Source organism: Urocitellus parryii, chromosome 9 (genome assembly GCF_045843805.1).
Source record: "Urocitellus parryii isolate mUroPar1 chromosome 9, mUroPar1.hap1, whole genome shotgun sequence".
NCBI lineage: Eukaryota > Metazoa > Chordata > Mammalia > Rodentia > Sciuridae > Urocitellus > Urocitellus parryii.
The window spans coordinates 3,314,962-3,335,764 of NC_135539.1; the positions used below are offsets into that span (position 1 = coordinate 3,314,962).

The 20,803-nt window shown below is 49.0% G+C and overlaps 1 protein-coding gene across 12 annotated transcripts in view; it reads right to left on the reverse strand.

Annotated features, from left to right (window-relative positions):
- Nucleotides 1-20,803, reverse strand: part of Rbfox1 (RNA binding fox-1 homolog 1) — a 300,651-nt gene that overhangs the window by 160,185 nt on the left and 119,663 nt on the right. The window lies entirely within an intron of this gene.

Consider the following 20,803-nt stretch of genomic DNA (forward strand, 5'->3'; position numbering starts at 1 on the left):
TCCAGGTACATGAGGCTCGAGGTTCCTCCTGTACCTGGAGTTCCCCAGCAGATGTTGGGGGGACCCCCTGCCGTTACTTATTAACACCGACAGCCGTTCCAGAGAGACCCTAATTAATATTCCCAACATTTGCACTTTAGGCTAATTACAGCTAATATTTAATTAAGATCATTGTACTTCCTGTGGAATTACTTTCCACCTTCAAATGACTTCGAAGATGTCTTTGTTCCCTCCCAAGTGATGTTCCTAGATTCTCGGCTTGGCTGAGATGCATGTTCTGGAAAAATACATGAACACTAAGGGCATCTTTTCCACTCCAGGTCACGGCTCAGACTGGGCTGGTTAATGGGTCCCGTGGAAAGCCCATGCCAACTCCAGTAGGTGACGGTGACCGGCCAAATGATGGGAGCCCGGCGGCTAGACATTCCCTCATTCCCAGAAGCTGCCTGCTTTCTCCCAACCCAATGCCAAACCCCCACCTTTCCCTAAATAAATGGAACGGTGGAAGAGGCTGGGATATTTGCAGAGTCAGGGTGCACGTGGGTGTGCTGGCGGAGGGTGATTCTGCCTCACGAGTGTCCCCCACATCACCCAGCAAGTGTGCGAAGAGCTTCTGCACACCTTCCATCCAATTCTGAGTGCCAGGACTTTCTCGGGAGGCTGCCAACTACACAAGAGGGGAAGGGCAGGCGGGCGGGTGGGGAGAGGCCCCGGCCTCGTACCTGAAGACTCCCTGTTCCTGCTGCAACCCCGAGTGCAAGCTTGGACTCAGGGATCCACGTCGGGATCAATGTAGAAGAGAGTCCCTCGTCCTCAAAACACCAGACCTATCAGTCCATTAGAGCAACTCAACAACCAGCATGAGGGTGTGGAACCCCATCATGACCCCAGCCACCCCAATGGGTCGTTTTCACTCTGTTACTGAGAGCAAAAGGATTATTCAAATGCAACCAAGTCTGATTCCTAAAAGAAAAAAAAAAGAGTCCTTTCAATTTAAATATTTTACTGAAGCATGAAATAGCCAGAATATTATTGCTATTTTAAGGCAGATGCGGTAATCTGACTGTTTATCCTCGTGTGTACGCGAACATGCAGACAGCCACACCTCTGATGGTGTCCCCGGTGTCCCCGGTCCTTCCGTCCCCTGCCCCTGTACTTCCTTCCTGAGGTAGGCTCAGGAGATGGAGCTGTTTCTGCTGCTGTCCCCAGACCCCCTCCTCCGTGCACTGCCCTGAGTGGCTTAATAAAGTAGTTTTGGGAGAACTAATAAGAGAACAAAGGGTGGCAGCCGTTCAGACTTTGCAGAATATTTCGTCTCAAGATCTCATGCAAACCACATTTCAACTGAGAAATAGCCTTTACGTGGCGGAGCACGAAATGCCCCATTCCGTCCCTTGTAACTGCCTGCCTTTCCCCGACAGGGAAAGGAGCCTGTCTGTGTAGCTGCCCAGGTGGACTGGAAGACAATCAGGTGTTTTCCTGTGCGTGTGTGCGTGTGTGTGTGTGTGTGTGTGTGTGTGTGTGTGTGTGAACAGTCAAACTTCTTGAGCACTCCTGCCCTTTGTGGCTTCTGGAATTTATACATCCCTAGTTTATTTCTTGACTCCCCCCACCAAAAAAAAAAAAAAAAAAAAACCCTCCTGGACTAAAGACAATTCTTATGGGAGAAGAAATGCACAGGAATGTTTAACACCTAATAAGCCTCTGATTGCACCTGTCCACACCGCCAAGGCAGGCAGGGGTTCCAGCCGCCACGGGACCCCCGGCCCCCCCCTAGCCCCGGCGCAGACTTGCTGGAGGAAATGGCACACTCCCGTGCTGCCTGCAGCCTTCAGTCTTGCTGACGGTTTGTTTTACTTCAGTTTAGTAGCCTGGTCTGATCTACTTCTCTGGCAAGAAATCCTGCATATTCAGAGAAAGCCTCCGTGCTGAACTGGAATGAGCTCAACGGTACCATGCCCCGGGGGCACTGGAACAAAGGAGGAAAATACAAAATGACACCATGAACCTGGAGGTTCTGTGACCAGCCCAGCTCCGCACGGAGTCGAAAGCCCCCTCCACGCCCCCTCCACCCCCACCCCCACCCTACACAGTCTTCACAGAAACTCCTGTCCTTAGCCCAGGCTGGATGCACCACGCAAACTCAGAGAGCACAGCGCCGGGAAAGGGAAAGGCTTGGCTTCATTCGAATCACAATTTCAAGTGAAAAATTAAATGGAAAGAAAAAATACCTGCTGCACCCGTCTGCATCCTGTCTCTTCCATAAACTTAGCAGCTGTTCTGGTCCCACACCACAAAGCATCTGCCCAAATCAACCCTCGATTAGGAGCGAGGGTGTGTGCTCTGGGCAACGTGCGGATGATCGGGGTGTTGAAGGACGGGGAGCCGAGGCCGCCTGGCTGACCTCCCCCTCAACATCTGACTGCACCCAAAACCAGCCCCAGATGGGACTCTTCTGCAAGGGAGGCCTGGCCCATCAATCACGGCTCGCTCCTCCTCTGGCTGCTGCTCTCAGTTTCAGAGTGCACCACTGAGCAGATGATTATGTACAAGAAAGGAACACACCATACGCGCGCGCGCGCACACACACACGCACACACAGTGCTCAACTACATTAATAGCTGTTTAAAAAACATTAGAAGTGCTATTCTACGCATCGCCTAGAGCTGGGATTTTTCATTACTAAACTAAATATATGGTATGCAAAGTTATAAAATCCACTGGGAAGCTGGCTACCATCTTTATTTTTTTTTTTAAGAGGTGATAGGGATGTTTGGGGGTAGCAGGGCAAGAGACACAGAAAGCCCGAGGAGAGAAAGAGATGGTCATAGGTAAATAAAAAACTCCCATGAGAACATCGGTGAGAATGATTTTGTAGCAGTGCTGCCTGGTTAATTAAAACAGGGTCCTGCCGATTACTTGGAAGAGTTTGAAGCCCAGCTCCTTTGCAGGGTCTCTGTGTGAACATAAAACAAGTCATTGCAATACTCTGGGCTCCAGAATTCGCTTCCATTTAATGGCAAAAAATGACGGGTGACTTTAGAGCATTATTGGGAGGATCAAATTAAAAATCAAATTGCAACCCACAAAACACACACCGAGCCTGGCTTGAAGTCAGCATCAAAGGAACAGATTGGTTAATTCACATCCAGTGAAATGGGAAGTGATGTCCCAGACCATCTTTGTCCCCAGGCTTTAGAGTCGAAGGTGGCGAGAGGTAGATCATAAAGCCTCACACCAATGCCCGCAGAATCCCAGGGACGATACGTGCTTTGAGGAAAAAGAATGGGCATCTGCTTTCTCACTCTCTTCAACTTTAGTTTTTTTTTCCAAGCTCAATGTTATTTCCTTTTCTCTCAAAAGGAAAAAATAAAAGCTTGTACCAAAAAATAATAATAGTAATAATAATCCCCACTGAATCCCTACAAGCAGCCCCTTTATTTAAAGCTGCAAATACATTGTTCTTCCTTTATTGTTAAAATTGCAACAACAAGAGGGAAACGTCAAGACCATTTCAGTTTTATTTGGTCATGTCCCTCTTGCTCAGTGAGGGAAAGGTTCCAAGGGTCCCATCTGCCCTCCCGGCGGAAGCTGCTTAGGGCAGAGCCTCTGTGCCAGGAGAAAAGGGATCATGCTGGACTGCAGTGGGGGTGGGGTGCTGGCTAGGTCTGCTCAGGTGATCACACTTGTAATTAAAGCACACCGAGGAGGAGGAGGTCGGGCTGGAAGAGGCCGCCGGGAACAGGTACTAGTTCAGACAGCCCCTGGGGAAATTTATTTTTTCTTAAATTCCAGCTCCCTAAAGTCAGAAAGAAAATCTGGGTCAACAGCACATGCAGCACCCTCACACTCCTGGTTCCAGTCCCACCCTGGAAGTTGTCCGGTGCACCAGGTGGGGGTGAAGCCAGTGCCCTGGGGTTCCTCAATGGGATTTGCCGGCTCCCCCTGGGCACTGCCCAGTCTGGGGAGCCCTGGGCCTTCCTTGCCAGACGGAAGCTCAGCACACGTGGAGAGCGGCCATCCTCCAGAGCCAAGAACCCCCTGTCCTCGCTGGTAACTACAGAGCCAAACTCCTGTCCGCTGACCCGGGAGAAAGAGGGGACCAGGGGACGAAACCACCAGCGTTCTGGAGAAAGATGGTGGAAAGGCTAGAAAACAACTGGAAAGAATCAGAACAACCTAAACAGAGAGGAGGGTCTCAGTAAAAACAACCTGGGAGATACAACACGACAGGGCCCTCACCCCCGGAGTAACTGGGGGATCGTTGTTAAGAGTCAGGCGCCAGGACTCCACCTGGGACCTGCCGTCAGCACTGCCCAAGGCCCTCTGAAGCGTTCTGACACACAACCCCAGGGAAAGGCATTCTGCAGGGGATGCCTCCAGGTTCCAAAATCCAAGTAGGGCCCCACCCTGATCATCTTTAAATAAACTGCACCACATGGGAGAGGCACAGGGTGGTCAGAGTTCACATCTGTCACGAAATCTTCATGGAAGTGAACTGGATTTCAGTGTAAAATAAATGAAAAGGAAAAGCCCCTGTGCTACGATTTCCAGGGTTTGCTACCCTCCAACCTTCTACCAAGGCTGCCACACGGGATCCCAGTCAAACACCAGGAAGTCAAGTGCACACGGGTGGAGCCGCCGGCATGTCACCTAACCCTCGTGTGCCCCAGTTTCCTTATTCATAAACTACCCACAGTGTGAGATATTCCTCCCGAGGAGCGTCTTATGAAGCTTGGGGGCGGGGAATCTGTAGGAATGGGTTTTGTCATCTAAAAATACTTCAGCACATATGTCCCATTGTGGGAGTGAAACTTGTCCCTTCTAGTCCAGCAAAGTTCCGCCTCTGAAGAACACAAAGAGGTGAGGGCAGTGGACGGGATGGTCAACTACTGTGATTCAGACGCTTTAATCCTCACACACCCTACGAGGATGACATCACCGTCCCCTTTACAGATGAGAAAACTGAGATGCTCACCTAGCAGAAAAATACCTTCCAACCTATGGGAACTAGTCAAGTAGCAAGTGGAGGAACCTCAGTCTTAACCTAGCCTGGTCTTACTGAAGAATTCCTGCTACCGAATCCATACTCAGATGAAGATGGTGGCAGGATGAAGATGACGGTGATGACAGTGTAGATGATGATGATGGTGTTGATGGTGGTGGTGATGATGGTGGTGCAGATGATGGTGGTGGTGGTGGTGGTGATGAAGATGGTGCTGATGCTGGGGATGTTGATGACTATGGTGTTGATGGGGAAGAAGGTGAAGATGATTCTGGGGATAGTGAAGATGGTGGTGAAGCTTGGGGATGGAGAAAATGGTGGTGTCAGTGATGAAGATGATAATGATGGCGGAAAGAACCGTTCCTTGGGCACCAACTAAATACCAATCTCTATTCTAGGCATTGAGGATGCAAGATTCACGAGAGCCTTGCCTTTGTCACCTCAGTTCACAAGAACTGGAGGTAGAGCGGACTGTGCCCCTGGTTCATAGGCACACAAGCACTCAGTGCTCTTCATCCAAATCTGTCGACTCTTCAACTCTGGATCCTTCAACTCTGGGAGATGGTTTCGAAGGCCACCTCATTCTGGGAAGCACACAAACCTCAGTCCCTAACTGTGCTGGCTTATGGAAAAGCACTTCTTGGATAAAGAACTCTGCAGTCACCCTGAGGCCATAATTCACAAAGAGGAACGTGCAGAAAGATAACAACAAGGATCCACATCACAGATTCCAGCGGAAGCAATTTGCTTCACTTCACTTCCTGGCCTTGCCAGGGAAAAGCTCAGAGGACAGAAGACATCTTGCTGCATCTGACAAACACCAGCCCCAGAAACACACACCAACTCAGTGGGTGGCAGACTTGCGATGACGAGGTGTCATGTTTGCAAAGTGTTCCGTCCTGATTTTCCAGTTGGAGGTACAGAAGACAATGGAGGGTTGTTTTTTTTTTTTTCTCAACTCCTCGAAAGTTAGTGACGATCAAATATTTATGGTGCTTTGTACAAGTCGGGAACGTCGATAGGGGCACTTCTGAGGTGATATTTCCAGAGGGAAATAGGCTGAGCTTTACGGTCTTAAAAACTTAGCAACCTCTGGGGTCAGGGAAGTTCCCAGCCAACAGCAGCAGGTATTTAGGAAAATCAGTTTCCCATCTTGTTCATCCCTGTCCCGGGGGCTCAGGGGACCCTGGATTGTGCTTTAAAAGCCTTGTCCCAGGTGGGCCTGGTATCCGCATTTCCTGTCTGGCTTGAACTAGAGGTAAGCTCCCTGAGTACAGGAGCCCCCTGTCTCTCGCTCCCCTTCCTGCCTCTTGAATCTCAGACACACACACACACACACACACACACACACACAATGTTTTGTGGATGGAAAGAGGGATCTTGACCTCCTCCCCTCAGCCCTACTCCTACCGAGATTCGCTCTGATTGGCTTGGCACCCGGGGCACAGAGAACAAGGTCAAAGCCATTAGCTCTTGCTCTTCCTCGTCCCCACTGCAGCAGCCCGAATCTGTCCTGCAGGATTTCCTGCCGAAAGTCACAGGGCACAGGCCTCACCCATCTGTCTGTGACACAGCCCAGGGTGCCCTGTTGTGACCTTTCACGAATACAAAGGAGCGGCCAGCCAGAGCAGCCAGGAATGACTGAGCACCTTCCAAGTACCAGACGGTGGGTGTCGGCCACTCGGTATGGTTCAGGGACGTTCCCTGACTTCACCTGCTCAGGAGCTGTCTTAAGCTGCCTTTTAGCTCCCCCGCTTTACAGACAAGAAAGCATGAGGTTAGAGCTAAAGGATTTGCTCCTCAACAGCAGATCCAAACTCAAATGGAGGTCTTCCTCCACATCCGAGGTCCTTTCCATCATCTGTGATCGACCTCTCCACGCCAAGACAAGGGCTGATATCTATCAGGGTGAGGGTGGGATCATTTAGCCCCAAAATATTTTGTTTTGAGATATTCTGACAAGTTCCTGAAGGATCTGAGGCAAAGTTGGTAAACACCAGGAGAGCAGGGGATGGTGTTCCTCCTCTGCTGAGATCCAGGACACCAGGTGGGTCAATCATGCTCTTGATGACAGTGATGCTACTGTGGAAAATAGCAACAATATAATCAGAAGGGTTTCACCATATCCATGTGGATGCCCTAAACGTCCTAAAACTGTCACTCCCTTGAGCAGCCCAGCTCCCTGATCCATGTGTGCACAAAGACTATCTTCATCTCCGAGGTCAAAGGCTTGGAAAGGCAAAGAGGCTAAGCACATGATTAGAGGTCACCCAAGGATGCATGGAGAAACTTTTTTTTTGTTGTTCTTTTTAGTTAAACATGACAGTAGACTGTTTTTTGACATATCATACCCACATGGGGTATAACTTCCCCTTCTTGTGGTTGCACATGATGTGCAGTTACACTGGTCGTGTGTTCACGTATGAGCCTAGGAAAGTGATGTCCGGTTCATTCCACTGTCTTTCCTATTCCCATCCTCCCTTCCCCCCACTTCCCCTGTCCAAGGGCAATGGAACTTGTACCAATCTAAATCTGACCCTGAAGCCAAACTTTACAACCACTATGACTTGTAACTTTTTAAATGATTACACATCATAGTCAGTTTCAAAACAAACACGGAGGAAGGTCTCTGTGGACTTTATCTTCTTTACCCAACAGAATCTCTTATGTAACCACAATTCAGTGTCAAGAGCAGGAAAAGGACTCCATCTATTCTTTTTTTGAATCAGGGATGGAACACAGGGGTGCTTATCCACTGAACCACATCCCCAGCCCTTCTACATCTTCTTCTTTTTTTTGAAACAGGATCTCCCTAAGTTGCTTAGGGCCTCACTAAGAGGCTGAGGTTGGCTTTCAACTTAGGATCCTCCTTCCTCAGCCTCCCAAGCCGCTAGGATCACAGACATATACCACCATGCCTGGCTCCATCTACTACTTTAAATTGCTCTAAATAACACAAGAGTGACAGCAGCAGAGACTAGGTCACTGTGGGTGCCTGCCACCAATGCCATCCCTTCACCCACCAGCTGCCAACCACAGTCACAAATGAGTCGTAGAGACAGAAGGGCAGATGAACAAGTGGAGAATAGAACCTTTGCTGGTACACATTGGCAAAAACCCTTTTCCTAAGGGCAGAGACAGAAAGTGCATTTTAAATCGTACTCCAGTGCGGGTTCTGGGACTTGTAGATACGGAGGAAAGCTCAATGCTAAACAGATGCTCATCCTCTCCCTCCACTGGGATCAGGCTACAGATGCTGAAAAACCCCGCCCAAGGGGAAGGCTGGCATCCACACAAATCAGGGCCTCGCGTGGGCACCACATCCTCCATGTCCGTAATTCAGAACCACGTCTTCTCACACACACACCCTTACCATGTCCTCCAGGGTTCCAGAGAGTTCACGTCCCTCTGCCACTCACCAAGCTGCCTTCTTCACCTCCAGCCCCTGCTCTAACCTGGAGACACAACATGGCTCAAACAACCACGCGGCTTTGAGGAGACCCGCCACGGTTACGACCCTGGAAATACTTAGCACCCCTACGTTGTGCATAATGAATTTATAAAACCAAAAAATTGGAGTGTATTTTTAAACATTCAGTTCCTTCCCCTGGAAATCCCAGACCTCTCACAGGACCCTACGCTCCTTCTGGGCAGGTTTCTGCATCATCTTTTGCATTTCCCTCGCTGCTCCTGGATTTTGTAATCAGGTGTTTGACATGATAAATATCGGTTGGCTTGCACTCACCTCCCTTGTAGAAAGGTGTCTAATCTGGTTATTGCAAGAGGCAAAGATGATAAAATATAACCTTGTCTTTCACTGTGTGTGCTTAAGTTTTAGGCTCTACTAGTTGGCCAACTGGAAAAGGAAAAAAAAAAGTCTGTCGTAAAATGAATGATAGTTGGATTTGGAAGAAATGAAATTAGGAGAGACTTCCAGAAAGCAGGGGCCGTGAACTATTCAAATAGGCAAGAAAAAGTGATATTCATGCAATTGTTTCAGCAGCGAAGTACGGAGCATCCTTTGGATGGAGGGACTGTGCATGGCTCTGGGGCTCCAGGGGGAGCAAGATGGAAGCAGCCCAGACATCCCACAGCTGCAGCCAGGCAGGAGCCAAGAGGCCACAGGTGCAATGGCACGTGCCACCAGAGGAGAAAGATGAAGAACTAGAGGTTGATCAAGAGCTGCTTTCCTGGAGAAGTGACATCTCCACCAAGTTGAAGGGTGACCAGAGAGGGCCAGGTGGGATGGTAAGGTGGCAGAAAATGTGTGCCAGATGCCATGTGGAGGGAGGGGAAAACCTCACACCTAGAGCGTCAGAATCAATGGCAAAAATGAAAAAGAAATCCATGAGGATATTTTCTGAGTCACAGAACCTGCCGACTCTGGGGCTGAGCTACAGAAGTGTAGGCAGCGGACGCTGCAGCATGTATAGATGCACACGGGGTGGATGACCTAACACCTGCCGGCCAGCTGAGGGTCAATGTGACACTGACACGGGCCAGGATGCAGCCACTCAGGGGAAGGGGAGCTGAGGATTTAAATGGCACTTCCTTCTCAACTCAAATGCTTGGAATAGCAGGAATAGATGTAGGAAACAGGTGGTCCTTTGAGTAAATAGGACAGAGGGCCATCATCTTCTCCACCACCAGCATCAGAGTAACTCAGCCAGAGATGGAGGTAAAGGTTACTGGGAGTGTTTGATATCCTCCTCTGGAGCCTCACACATAATATCAGAAGGTGGACAGGATGGGTATCCTCCATGCACATTTAGCAGGCGAGGAAGCCGAGCCCAGATAATTCTCTTACATCCTCAAATTCAGATGGTTTATGGAAGTTCTGGCTGAGATAGGAATTCCCCACACATTCCTATTGCACCAAACTTCTTCCTAAAATCTGCATCCACCTTAAAAGTCTTGCAATGTCACCAGGCTCAGCTGCATGATGCAGCTTTTATGTGGAGAGTCAGAAAATGGAACAGGGACCTTTTGATGGTTCAAACACAGCATGGCTAGACCTCTCATCCGAACAAAAGAGAAATCAAACATTATGGACTTTGCATATCCAACACAACCCACGAAGCCTAAGCACGACAGTATTGAGACCTAACTGTTTTCTTCAGTATGTTTTAGACCAAATCTGTTCTGGAACTGGCTCTGCTCCAGTATGAGGGTCTCTAAGCCCACACAGCAACCAACACACCACTGGAGGCCAAGAGCCTCAAATCTTGGGTGTAGGTTTGATCAGTGCATAAATACTCATTTCTGTAGCTAAGCTGTGTGGCTTTGTAAGGGCACCTGCCTGTTGAAATGCAGAGATGAGGAGGCTGCAGAATTTGGAGGAGAGTAGAGCTCTGTTGACTCCAGGAAGAAGAAAGGGTTTTGCATAATGTCAAGGTGGAGGCAAGGAATGCCATGCATTTTTTTGGAAATATATTTTAAAAATGCCTTATTAGCGGGAAAGAGGGAACTGGTATAGCAGTGAGTGATTTTGTTCAGATGCTCTCAGGGCAGACATTCGGCCAAATGATTGTGGGCAACTGAAGACGGCGAGGCTAGTTGACCTAAGAAGTCTGGGGCAGCTCTGGCTAAGAAAACTGAGACATGAAGCTGAATCCATCGAATTCAAGAATAGAGACAAGGGGCATTCACTCAGATATAAGGAACAGCCTATGCCGTTTGCAGGAAAAATGGATTACACTGGAGAAGATCGTGCTAAGGTAAATAAGCCAGATTCGGGAAGTCAGGGGTCCTATGTTTTCTCTGATATGCAGAATCCAAAGAGAAAAAAAATGGTGTGTGTGGGTGAATCTCCTAAAAATAGAAGGGAGATCAGTAGAGGAGGAGAATTGGGGGGAGGGAGGAGAACAGGGGAAGGGGAGATACAGGGGAATGAAATGGAACAAGGTGTGCTACGCCGTGCAGGTGCAAATATATCACAACGAATCCCACTACCACGGATAGTCGTAATGCGCCAATAAACACAGTTTTAAAGTTATGAAAGAGCGACCTTAGTACATCCTCCCATGGGACTCGCTGCCTCTCTCCACAGCGTAACTGCCTGCGGGCAGACCCCATTCTCTTCACTAGCTGGTTTTCCTTATTCAATTTTTAACGTGTCTCTTCTTCAGGTCACAAGGAATACTGGAACCTACTCAATGTAGCCAGCAAACGACCTTTATACTCCATTATTGTTAATTCCTACATCTGGTTTAGATTCAACAAATGCCTATAATTATCTGTTGAAATGTTTTTCACCCAAATTTGAATGTTCAGATTCTAGCCTCCAGGATCTTGGAATGGGACCTTATTTGGGGAGAGAGTAGCTGAAGACGTCATCAGTGAAGATGAGGTCAGACTGGGTCGGGAGCTGATGAGATGCAAGTGCCTCTCCTAGCAGGGAGGGGTTTTGAAGGCTTCCCTGCAGAAGGCCATGTGGGGGTGAAGCAGAGCCTGGGGGGTGCACCTTCAAGCCATGGTGTGCCAAGGACGGCCAGCAGCCACCCGAGGTGAGAGGTCAGAGACAAGGGGTGGGTGCTCCCTCTCCAACGCCACCAAGAACCACTCTGGCCAAGACCTTGATCTTGGACTGGCAGTCACCAGAACTGTGGACCAGCAGATTTCTGTGGCTGAAACCACTCAATTGGTGGTTCTTCATTAGGGTGGCTCTCGCAAAATAACCCACCTTCTCTGTGGGATTTGCTGGAGGCAGTGCCCGGCAGAGGCACTCCCAACCCACGAGTGTCAGGCCCACAGTGGACAAGAAACAGCCTAGTTGCTCAGGTCAGGGTGCTGTGACCTTGGCCTTTCATCTCTCCTTACTCTAAAAGGGGAACCACAGGGCACATGGCAACGCCAATGTCACCCTCTTTGCTCTCTGTGAAGCAGGGATCGCGATTCCAGTGGGAGAAGCTTGGAACTTGAGCGATCTGTTCATGCCTGCAGCCTCACCCGCTGTCCTGAGGTCCCGAGCGCCAACCCTGCGTGGTCCCTGAGCATCTGAAAGGCAGGGACCTGAACTGGGAGGCCTGTAGGTGTAAGGTGCAAGGAAAAAGATGAAAACCACCCCTTCAACAGTTTAGTTTGATTGACCCTTTAAACAATGTTGTAATGACACTGGTTTAGGTCTACAGAGTTATAGAGCCAAACAAAACATTCTTGGTTATAAATTGGCAGAGAGTAGGTCAAACAGAATGCTGAAATTAAATTTGCCTATTTATTTTTACTTTGTTTAATGTGGCTATTAGGAAAAAAATTTAAAAAATCTATACATGAGGCTCATTATGAGTGGCCCACAATTTACTTTCCTCTTTGTTCCCCCCTACCCCCAGCGCTGGGCTTGAACCCAGGAATCCACTCGTGCCAGGCAAGTGCTCTACCACTGGGCCACACCCTTGTCCCCACAGTGTATTTCTGTTGGACAGTGCTGATTCACCGACCTGTGGGGATGTCACGTAGCCTGGAGTTGGGTCTAGGATCACCAGTGTTGGGCTAATGGGCAAAGCTGGAACTGAACTCAGATCATTTGAATCTGAAGCCCTGGCTCCCTAAGCACCTGGCCACCATCCTGTCCCCTGGAACTGAGGTGAGCATCTCCAAATGTTCTCCTGCAAATACACAGTGAAGGTTGATCATCCCCTACACCTTTGCCATCCTAAAACCCCTCGACGTACCCGACCCTGTCTACATAAGTGCACCATCAATCCCAAGGCAGCTTCGCCGAAGGCCGCCTCTGAACAGAATATAACTTCCACTTTACCAAATCCCACAAAGCTCCTCGGGCTCGGAGAATCTGTCTAGAGTACCTATTTGGGGACAAGAGAGGTAAAAGGCTTTTAAAAGCTTGTTTTAACTCTGTGTGAAATCAACTGACTAATATTTATATGGGGCAGCTTTCTGCAAAGATGAAATAAACTCTCTACAAATAGCCTCCAGAGCTCAGACATCCACTGTGTGAGGTCAGAGAAGAGCCCTTGAACACACTCCAGGATGCAGGACGCTGAAGGCATCCACAGACATCCTGAGTTACATCTGGTTCTGCAAGGTTATCCCCTGGATCGGATCAGAAAGAAACAAGTTCCTAAGTCTCACAGCCACCTAGAAAGGATGTCTTGCATCTCTCCATCTTCTGCGTATTTCCTGACCATGTTTTAGGGCGTGTGAGTTACAGGAGGAATATTTTTGTCTACTCTGCTAGCTGCTGGTTGGCTCAGAATCAGCATTGGTTTTTTTGCACTAATATAACATATAATTCCAGATGAGAAAACAGCCCATCTTCAAGTGGAGATTAAAATTGGGATGCAGAGAGGTGCAGGAAAACCAGGATTAGAGCAGGAAGGGTCCCAACCCAGAGTCACGAGAGGACTCTCAAGGAGGGTTTGAGAGAGTGAGGTGGAAATCTGAGGGAAAGCGTGCACAGCCTCACCAGGGCAAGGAAAGAGCACAGAGAGTGGGTGATACGGGGGGAGGAAGTGGGTCCCGAAGAAGCAGGAGAAGGAAGTAAGATTGAGGGTCTAGGAAGAGAATCCAGGAAATCACAGAAAGTCACTGGAATGGGATTCTTTAAACAACGGGTAGCCACAGAAGAGAGCCAGCCGTGAAAGTGACATGGTCAGATTTGTGTTTTAAAAAGACCCTCCTGCCTCTAAAGGTCGTGTGGGTGGGCCCAGGGGAGGCGCAGGGGGAAGGGAAGTCAACATGGCAGTGTTCCTCCCGGAGAGAGGGAGGAGGGCCCCGGGAAGCAGAGGTCACGCGCAGGAGGATTCATCTACAGCCACAGGGACACCATGAGCTCTGATCCTGATGTTCTCAATACTTTCTGCAGGCACTGCAAGAGAAACTCGTTGATTTTTAAAATTTAATTTCAATAGGATTCTGGTGATTTGGGGGTCGCTGTTGTTCCTTAAAGAGGATGCAATTTAAAGCAACAACATGAGGAAACTGCTTTGTGTTCTGTAATCATTTTTTTTGTTGTTGTTGTTGTTGTTTTGGGTGTTGTAGTTGGTTTGCTTTTGGAGACGGGATCCCTGGGGCCTTCCTCGATTTCCCAGGCTACCCTGGAACTGCTGGGTGGAAGCTGTCCTCCTGCCTCAGCCTCCTGAGTGTCTGGGACCACCAGAGCATGCCACTGTGTCCCACTTGTAGTCTTTTCTGATGACATCACTAAAGAGGTCAGATTAAAAACAACAACAACAACAAAAAAAAACACGCACTGTAAAGAATCACGCTGTTAGAATACACATGCCTTCCAACAAATCAAAGCCTACTATGAACACTAAGTGTCGATGAGCACTCGAATATATACAGTGCTGGGGGACAGAAGTAATGTGCCGTGGCTGCTAGTGATGATCCTTTATAAACCTTATACCCGACGTGGCTTGCACCCCAACTCACCCCATGCTCACGGGGACTCTGGGTTGGACATGATTATCCCCCTGCTACAAGGTGAGGAAACTGAGGCTCAGGAAAGAGTGTACCAACAAGTACCAGATGGGAACGCCAGCCCTGCCTGGTGTGTTCCCACCACATCCCGCCCCCTGGGAATCTGGGGGCTGTTCTTCTTACTGACTTTCCCTCTGGGTGGGAGCCCTCACCAGGAACTGAAAAAATTCAGAAGGAAATTTACATGAGACACTTCAAAGAGATGCCGTTGGTTTTCCAAGAAATGCTTTAGGACCTTTGAGGGAACAAGGGGGGAGAAAATAGAAGAAGATAACCTAGGTTTTGGCATTCGGGACGCAGAGTCAGGAAGGGAACTTCCTGCCAAGTGCCGTTACGCAGGCCATCTCCAGAGCCATGGCTGGCTGTTCAATTTCAGGCTTCCTCTAAGTAGGAGCGTGGCTGGAGTCGACAGCGGGCCTCTGTGCACTGAGACACCCACGGCGTGGCCTTCACTGGATCACTCCTAAGATAAGTCGGGGAACACACCGGCATTTCCCATCCCTGTGCCTAACAGGGAAGAAACACCCAACTCACATTTGCAGTAATAATCACAGTATCTGTGCGGTTATTGTCGCTACTGTTACTGAAAAGACAAGTGACTGGCTCGGATGACAGTGTATACTGGGTAAAGGAAAATTTTCCAGAAAAAAAAAATCCATCAAAAGTCAGCCTGGGAGGAAAGGAGCAGGTGGAGGAGCAGAGACGAAGTTTGAGTCATCACACCCACCACCTCACCATGGGCTGGGAGAACCACACTCGGCCCCGGGGCAGGAGGGGCTGAAGCGCTTTCTCTGAACTGTGCCTTGGGGTCTTGGAATGACAGCTGGTTCTGATGTCCACTGGGGTCTTTAGCCATGCCATTCTCATCTGGACACCCCGTCCCCCAGAGCCAGAAAGCCAGGCTGTGCAGATGCCCTTGTCCTGCCCCCACGTGTCCTCCCTCCAGCACTAACTCTGGACACACTGTTTACGGCTCCCTCAGCCACGCTCAGAGAAGAGGTGGTTCATGAGCCCGTGTGCGCATCTCAGATGAGCAAGGTGGCATTGCTTATGAGCTCGGTTCTGCAAACGGGGTCACTTGGACAGTCTAATTAAGGAGAAGGCAAAATTACAAGAACCAAACTGGAAGCCAGGACTTAATGAGAGGGTGATGGTGATGAGATCATTTTTTCCTGCTGTTGCTATAGCAAATTTCCACAAACCTGGGTGCTTTAACACAACGCAGATTTATTTTCTTAAAGCTCTGGAGGTCAGAGTCCAGAATCTGTTTGTGACATGAAGTCAAAATGTCCCTGGGGCTGCTTTCTGTTTGTTTCTTTGACTGGTTGTTTCTTCACTCCTCCCAGAGGTCCTGACAGGGCCATCTCTTTTCTTGGCTTTTATCAGCTTCTAGTGGCTTCCAGAATTCCTTGCCTTGTGGTTGCTCTCTCCCACTCCACAAAGCACCCGCCATGGCTGTCCTGCCATCAGGTCTCACCCTGGCACCTCTGCCTCCCTCTTACCAGGACCTGTGATGACCCTGGGCCCAACAGAGGAATGTAAGATCATCTCTCCATATCCACGTCCTCATTCTGATCACCTCGGCAAAGTCCCTGTCTCACAGACAGTGACCACGAGTTTCTCGTAGCTACTGAGCACCTGAAAAGTGGATGATAAAACTGAGGACGTGACGTCTAATCTCATTCAATTTTCACCTGTGCAAAAAGCTACATGTGGTTAGTGGTACACTAACTGAGTTGTCTGAGCAGGGCTAGTTCTATAATTGGGGACAGTCACATTCCACTATGCTACCAAGAGCATCTGCATGCAGTCCCAGCAACGGAGACCAAAGGATGATTATAGGAAAACACCTGACCCCTCATCACACAGATTTAAGTATCGTCACGTCATTACATTTACTTGGGTGGGAAAGTTGATTCCAGAACCCAGGATGCTTTCAGCACCATGGACAGAAACACAGAGACCAACTGCAGGGTCTCCTCTGGCTCTGCAGTTCTCTATCTGGGATGCTGGCCCTGTTCTGGTTGGTGGATGAACCTCAGAGAACCGAGTCTTGTGCTTAGACAGATCGTGGGGTGGCGAATGCAGGATAGAGGCCAAGTCATGCTCAGGAGCAGGTGGCTTACACCAGAGCCTTTCCTGCCCTTTGGCTGGGTAAATTCAACACTGCAAGTTGAGCCGGTTCCTTGGGCAGAGAGAACACGGTTCAGATGCTGGGAAACTGATAGCAGCAAACTCAGCAGAGTTTTTTTAGCCTGGGCATGAGTAACATCAACTGTATTAATCAACGTTCAGGGTGACAAGGAGGAGACACACGAGTGGTGGGATGAAAATTTACAAGACCTGGAAATACGGCCAGAAAAGTTGTGAGTTACTAAAATTCAAATTCTTCCTAATTTTTTTGTTTCTCCATTTGTTTGGTACTAGGGATTCAAATGTGCTACCACTGAGCCCACCCACCCACCCCCCAATCCTTTTTATTTTTGAGACAGAGTTTTGCTAAAGTGCTGAGGCTGGCCTCAAATTTTCAGTCCTTCTACCTCAGCCTCTCAGGTTGCTGGGAAAACAGGCAAGGGCCACCAGGCCTGGCTTCCTGGAATTTTTATAAGAAGAAACAATGATATTCCATTTGTTATTTAAAAACTGAGTGGAAATGAACATACCACTAGAAGAACTGTTAGGATGTGTCACTTTGGGGGCAGAGGAGGAAGAATACTTTAGAGGACCACAGACCCAGTTGTTACATTATTAAGAATAAAAAGCGGAACAACCAACAATAAAAAAAAAGATACCAAAAAAAAAAAAAAAGAATAAAAAGCGGGTTGAGGTGGTGCACACCTGTCATCTCAGCAGCTGGAGAGGCTGAGACAGGAGGATCACCAGTTCAAAGCCAGGCTCAGCAAAAGCGAGGCGCTAAGAAACTCAGTGAGACCCTGTCTCTAAATAAAATACAAAATAGGGCTGGGGATGTGGTTTGATGGCCCAGTGCCCCTGAGTTCCATCCCTGGTACACGCCCACCAAAAGAAGAAAGAGTCCAAAAGTTTCATAAAGCAAAGAACTTAGAAAATATCATTCAAAACCTCACCTGGACTTTAGCCCAAAGATCAGGAGGGAATAGTAAAGTGATCTCTCAAAGGGATTCTGAGCATCAGCGGGACCTCGGCCACATCACGGCCTGGCTGGTGTGCAGTGTCTGGTCTAGCCCTCAACAGGTGCATCTGCTTACAACGGAGGCACATCCTCTGCAGACCAAGTCTTAAAGCAAGACCTAAGGTGAGGCCCCTCCTAGGACATGGAGTTGGGGCCTAGACCAAGAAGACACACGGCAAGAGACAGAAGCAAAGCACCGGGGCCAAGTGCAGGTGGTGGGTGGGGAGGGCCGGGGTGCAGGAGACCTAGAGGACGAACGTGGCATCACCTGGCTACAAGGGTGGGCAGGTGGCTTAGAAACTGACTTCAGAAGAAAAAAACTGCATGATCCAGATCTCTCAGCCTGGTTAGAGGCTGAAACTCTGCTTCAAGGCTGAAGTGGTGTGCGCAGGGGTTGGGGTGGAGGGTGATAGGCATGTGATCCATGTTGTCATCTCCTCTGAATCCCCACTTGATGGGTCACTAGAACGTGACAGCTTTTAGATTTTTTCCAATCGTGTGATGCTCAAGAGATTTTTCAGTATTAATTTTTGGGCCACTGCAAAAAACTGAGATACAGTCCAGGTTTCCCTGGGTCCTTAGGATGGTAAAGATGTCCTCGTGACAGAATAAAGTGATCCAAGAATGAAAGGAGAAGCTGTCTGCAGGGAGCTGGTATTGGGTTGTATTTCCTGTAGCTCCCGTCTTTTGAGATACAGGAGAGTTCATTCACCAAGGTTGGAAGCCTTCAGTTCACCCAAGGCTGCCAAGGATCACCCTCCACCAGAGCTGGACCTAGGGACTGGTACAGACAATTCTTTCAGACCATTTCTGAGTTTGTTAACTCGCATTAATTTGAGAGTGGAAGAGGTCCTTGTTGGACTTGTGTTAATTCTTCCCTATTGATAGATCCAGATATGGAGAGCAGGAGCGTGTTACCTATTCCATGTCACAAAAGGAGTCTGAATGACACACAGTGAAGCCAGCGTCAGGGGCCAGTCCACTCAGGGGAGTGGCCGTGGGATCCAACACAGACTAGAAACCTAATCTCACCGGGGATGCAGGCCAGCAGAGTTCGGAGCCGGCAGAGTGAGCGGCTCCCAACCAGAAACCGCACAGCAATTACGAGGGACGCAGGAGCTCTGGGTGAGACAAAGTGTCATTCTTCTCTCCGTAATGAGAAAAGCATCGGCCTTGAAGGAGGAGAAAAAGTCAAATCAGACGTTTCTGCCAATTTATTTTGGCTCAGAAGACTGACGTGAGTTTTGCAGCCTTCTGCTTTCAGAAGCCAGCCCCGTGGCCACGTGGAAGGGATGCTCACTCCACACGAACAGGACACAGAGTTAGAGGGGGAGAGAACACAGAGAAGAGCCAGGAGCCACAGACCTACTTTTGCATCCTTATAAAAGAAGTGTTGAGGAGAGAGACGCATGTGGAGAGAGCTCCTCCATTACTTCTCTGGAAACTCTGACCTGGGACAATTGGTTTCTATTTTTACAACAACAGTATTGCTTCGCCGAAAGGCGGAAGTACAGTGTTACCTTGGTGCACTACAGTGCGGGTGGTTAGATAGTATGCAGAGTTCCTTCTCTAAGTCTCAATGTTTTCATCTCTAAAACAGGAATGGTGAAAGTAGTCACTATGAATGGTAATTCTGAAGAATAAACGGAAGTATGTGCATATCATGCTTAGTATTAGGACCTGGCACACGTAAGAGATTAATAAATGTCCATCAATATGGGAATAATTACTAAAAAAAAACTATCAAAAGGTATCTCAGATGGTTGCTGGGATTAAGTAGATACTTCGCAAAGGTAACTTCTGCATTGCTGAAATAATTCTACTGCTGAAGGAAAAAGAAAAGATTTCATGTGGAGGCTGGTTAGTTTCACCTTGCAGGGCAGGTCTGGGAAAGATAAAAGGGCAAACAGCAAGACAGAGGTCAAGAAGCAGGTGCTCGGAAATCTGGACAGAGTGGACGAAGACTGACCCAGGCATGGAAGGACAGGGACACTGAAATTTTCAGAAGGTTTTAAAAAGATAAGCAGACAGACAGGTGCTCGCATACACCTGCACAGATACACACACAGATTCACAGACAGCCACAGACACACAGATAGGCAGGTAGGTAGACAGGCGGGTAGTAGACAGATACATTTTAATCTATACAACTACATACGGATACATTTGGCTCTCTCTAGGTCTACCCATCCCCTACCTGCTACAGGAGAGAGAGGAAGAGGAGGAAGAGACAGGGAGAGAGAAAGGAACCGCACAGCTATGCCGTTAGCCAGCCCAGAGTGGCAGAGGCTAAGAGTCGTGAGGAGAGCTGGGGCCCCTCTGCTGGCGAGGACTGGCGTGCTGCAAATGAAGATGTCCGGGGGACCAGCTCCTCAATCAATATCACACGGGGACACGGGAGCAAGGCAAGAGGATTAGCACTCAGCCTGCTCAGGTCTCTTCCCTCTAATAGCTCCCCTTTAATTAAACATCGCCTCCCGAGCCTGCTTCCACCGGGCGCCCCCTTCATTCACAAGGTTGGCTTCTTGTAATCTAGGCTCCGAGTTAATTAGAAAAGAGGCCCAGGAAAAAGAAAAGAAGAAGAAGAAGGAAAAAAAAAGAAAAAGAAAAAGAAAGCATCCGAGGGTGGGAATCCCCGGACAGAAATGATTGGACGTTGGTGATAAAGATTTGCTTTTCCCTGGAATTGAGATTGTCTGTTAAATGGCCCTCATCAGCCGCAGGTTTGGCCCAGCCAGGACCTCACCAATAACGTTATCTGGGGTCTCCCTGAAGAGGTTGCTGGGTTCTCGGAGTGACGAATGAGAAGGCACTTGGATAAGCTGCGGGGGGATTGCTGGGGAGGGCGTGTCTGCGTAGTCAGGTTGAGGGTTCACAGGGGCGTGACAGCATTTGTGTGCATGGTGTCTGGCCTGGGGGTGTGACCGCACGTGTATGTGGTGGACCTGGGAACGATTCCTTGTCACTGCTCCTCTTTGGGCACAGGTAGGGAAGCGGGAGAGAGAGAGAGGTGGTGAGTGAGAATCTGGAAGCACTGAACGAATTTCCCACTTGGGAGAATGTGTGGCCCGTCATTCCCTTACTCCACGCTATCGATGGTCCCTCTGTTTTGTGATGGTCCCTCTGTTGGGTGCCAGGCAAGGTTCTCTGTGCTGGGCACATCACAGGATGAATTCGTCAACTGCAGGGGCAGTGCCTCCTACTGCAGG